Genomic DNA, 4,371 nt, shown 5'->3' with positions numbered 1-4,371 from the left:
AAGGGTCAGGCCGTTACACGATGCAGACACATGTTCTAAGTAAGCCAAGTTTGTCTTCACTCCCTTCTCAGCAATGTTCACATCTCTCCCCACGTGCTCTGCATTTTCACAGCTTCCCTAAACCCCTCACCTCTTGGCCTCACTCATCCCTTACTTCCCTCTTCCCAATTATCCCAGCCCCCAAACTCAGAACTCTGAACTTCTCAATGCAGACCCTCCAGCTGGCTGCCAAAAGGAAAACCATCTAATTGCTCCAATTCATAATCACCTAAGAATGGCCTATTGCTTCTTAACAGTCCCTAAGATATTTGCCTTCTGAAAAGGGCCTGTCCCACAGCCCACTGATCCTCCCACTGATGAGCTTTAAGACAGTAAGTACATTGGTAAAAGTCAAAAAGTCTGGGATATTGTCGGAAAAGGGGACTATGTCTTATACAGGCCTGCCAGTTAACTCTCATTTTGTGAAGGAATTGTCATTCATACAGGTGGAGGCTGCTGTATTCACTTTATGACTCTCAGTTCCAATATTTTCTTTTTCTCTTTATGTTGCTACAGGGAATTGAACTCAGCAAGAGATGATAAATGCTGGCGGCATGATTTACATCTCATTATAGGACCAGTGTTGTTTCCCATTTTAAAATTTACTCTATAGGCCAAATCTTTAAAGACTTTCTTTTTTTATTTTCAACATTAAAATGACATATTTCAACATGAAATATGCCTACTTTGACTTAGGAGGAGCTTAATGATTCAGCCCTTGTATTGGGTTTTCATATGAACATCCCTATTTTAAACAAAGAAAGAAATTATTATCTTGAGAAGAATGCTATTAATCATCTTTGAAAATGTGTTTACTTTAAAGACAGATCACAAAGAAAGATTCCAAGTATTAAATTTTAGTAACACCACTTTTCTGCCCTGTTCAAATATCTGTACAGACAAAGGGAAATGGAAAGTTGAGAACTGTGGATAACGGGTAAAAGACTAATCTGAATAATTTGGACCAAAAAAATATAGCTTTATTGATCCTGAGATATGAATTTATGTATGGTTCATCATTTCTGCTGATGTTTTCATGACAAAAAATAGCAATGCCTATATGCCTATGACAGTATTATTATGTCATATTTTAACCATTTTGGGCAGCTTTTGAAATAGTCAATATTCTCCCCCATCACTTTGCCATGCAAAGTACGGTACCTATCATCAAGCTACCTGAGGATGGGCCAGTAGGAACAATTATTTCTCCGCTTGTCTAGTCAAGTGCCAATATTCATAGCACTGACTTCGGGTAGGCTCTGTTAAGTTAGGATTTGGAGTGTGTTAATTTAAGAGCTCCTTCTCACATATTTTCTTACATTAGCTAAAGAAGTCATTTAAATTCCATACTATCTAAGAAAGAATGTTGTTCTCTTGCTTCTTATCAAATTCTGATGAAGTGTAAATACAGTAAAAATTCTGTGAAGAGGACTGTGAAAGGGGGTGTGTAATAAGGAATATGTTTAGAAAGGTAAGTTCCCCTTCTCAAATGACAGGGCAGCCAATCACTCATCAATCATAAAGCTGTACTTATCACTGGCTCATTTAGAGTGAACTTGTAGGTTAATGGCTAAAGCGAGGCATGGGGCTCAAAGCAATGGTTCGAATTCCAAATCCTACACTTACTTTCCATAACTTGGGTAAGTGATTTAACCTCTTTATATCTCAGTTTCTTTACCTATAGGTGAGGATAATAGTACATACCTTTTAACTGTAAAAATGGAATTAGTCCAGGTGTTTAAAATGTTCAGAACGGTGCCTAGCACATCATAAGCACTCTACCAGGGTTTATCATCCTCATCATGTCAGTCATCGACACCACCACCACCATCATCTATGGATTCCTCTTAGCCCTCTTTCCTTTTAACTCGAATCTTTGAGAGCAGCTGAATCTGCCTGTAGTTGATCCGAATTCTTCAGTTCCTACTTAAACATTGCTGTTGAGAGTGTAGCTTGGCCAACCACTGAGATTTTGGCATAATCTAATAAAGTCGAAATGCTCATCCTCTATGAGCTAGCAATGCTACTTTCAGGCATATACAATGGAGAAATTTTTTGGGCCAGTGCACAAAGAGGCTAGATTGGATTAGAATATTCATGGCAACATGGTTTGTAATAATAAAAAAAATAAATAAAAAGAGACATCCAGATGGTCACTGACAAGAGAATGAATAAATAAGTCTTAGAGTATTCATACAATAGAATAACAAACAGTAGTGAATGTGAATAAAGCATGTTACACGTATCAACTTGGACAAGTCTCACAAACACAATGTTGAATAACAGAAAGCAATTCATAGAAGACCATATCAGTATGATGAGTATGATTCCATTTACGTAGAGTTCAAACGCATGGAAAACTTGTTTTGAAAAAGCAGGAGAGCTTTTCCACCTCCACTGAGCACCGCTCTGGCTCTGACTCTGGGCTCCTGCTAAGCCCGTGCCGCCGTCGTCCTTCCGGTCCTACCAGCCACCCCGCGATGATTCACGGGGACCTCATCCGCCACGATGAGATGCTTTCCAACATCTACAATCTCCGGGAGATTGTGGATGGGAGGTGGAGAGGAAGATGGTCAGTAGGACAGAGGGTGACATTGATGACACACTCATTGGTGGAAATGCTTCCGCTAAAGGCCCCAGGGTGAAGGTCCCTAGAGCACAGGGGCCACTGGTGTTGATTCTGTCATGAACCAGCATTTGCAGGAAACCAGCTTCACAAAACAAGCCTACAAGTACATCAAAGATTACATGAAATCAAAGGGAAACTTGAAGAACAGAGACCAGAAAGAGTAAATAAAACCTTTATGACAGGGGCTGCAGAACAAACCAAGCAGGTCCTGGCTAATTTCAAAAACTATCAATTTTTTTTTTTTTTAAGTGAGGCAATCCTTGGTTAACCTCAGAGATTGCAAGGACCTTGTCAGCTTACAATACCTTTTCTTTTTTACACCTACAGCACCTGGTCTTTCTAGGTGGTCTCTCATCCAAGTACTAACCAGGCCTGACCCTGCTCAGCTTCCAAGATCAAACGCATCGGGCTTGTTCAGGGTGGCACGGCCATAGACTAAAACTACCAGTTCTTTATTGGTGAAAATATGAATCCAGATGGCATGCTTGCTCTGCTGGACCACCGTGAGGATGGTGCGACCCCAAATATGATTTTCTTTAAGGATGGTTTAGAAACGTTAACAAATTTGGCAATTTTGGTCTATCACCTGTCATCATTGTAACTGGCTGCTGCTTTTCATCCACACACCAGGACTAGGACAAATGAGATTGATGTTATCTTGGGCTTTTCATTTATTTTGACCTTGGTTTATTTAGAGTGGAGGCATTGTTTTTAAGAAAAACATGTCATGTAGGTTGTTTAAAAATAAAATGCATTTAAATTCATTTGAGAGAATGCCTCTTAGTTTAATACATATTTAAATCCATCCTATGTAATGTTCCTGGAGAAGCTAGAGCCTGGTTGTAGACCACTACTATGAAACATAAGACCGTCTTCTACAGCGAAAACTATTTCTGAGACTGGAATATAAAAAAACAAGGATCAAAAGTCTTAATTCTAAGTTGGAGTAAAGGGAAAGACCATGCTCACAAAAGAGCCAACATTTGAAGGAGATTCCTTAAGACATTTCATCAACTACAAATGGAAGTCATTAACTCTGGACAAGATTACCAAAAGAATAAAAAGAGACTAATACAATTGGAAGCAAAAAAAGGGGGGGGCGGGCAGGACCCTGACATGCACAAAATCACGATCACATGTACTTCTGGGCATTATTGGAATGTCAGTGGTAGCAGCAATGTATTTCTTAATTTGGGTAGGTAGTTATGCAGATACGCATTTTTACTGCAAAGTTTTGTAACTCACATATATTATGAATTTGTAAGTATTTTAACAACGAAGAAAAAAATAAAGCCACTACCTTGCTTGGAGTACCTCGCCTTTTCTCTCAGATGGCACTCCCACGCACATCTGCGACAGAACAAATTTAAAACAGCCGCTTCAATACGCCAGGACACTCCTGGGGGTGTCTCTCTTTAGGGATGTGCAGTGGAGTCCAGTTAAAAGGGCACTCTGCCTCTATTATTTTTTCCTTAATATAAGACTATAATATCATACCAAAATGATCTGGACGCCTCTTCTCACAAACATTACTCTACCCATCGCCCCACAAAGCAGGAGGTGGGTTTGCTTTTGTATTTTGCAAAGAAGAAATATAAGCACAAAACCACCACGATCCTACCACCCAGCTGGTAGAGTCACGCTGCTCCCTGCAGGCGACTTCTATTCCGTTTACCCGTAAAGGTCTCCTCATGCCTTATTTT

General features: G+C 39.8%; 1 pseudogene; it reads left to right on the top strand.

Annotated features, from left to right (window-relative positions):
• Positions 1-2,519: 2,519 nt before the first annotated feature.
• LOC102886321 lies at positions 2,520-3,269 on the top strand (annotated as a pseudogene).
• The last annotated feature ends 1,102 nt before the right edge of the window (positions 3,270-4,371 follow it).

Source organism: Pteropus alecto, unplaced genomic scaffold (assembly GCF_000325575.1).
Source record: "Pteropus alecto unplaced genomic scaffold, ASM32557v1 scaffold21, whole genome shotgun sequence".
NCBI lineage: Eukaryota > Metazoa > Chordata > Mammalia > Chiroptera > Pteropodidae > Pteropus > Pteropus alecto.
Note: the sequence above shows the minus strand (reverse complement) of the source record. Positions and strands in the feature narration are given on the sequence as shown.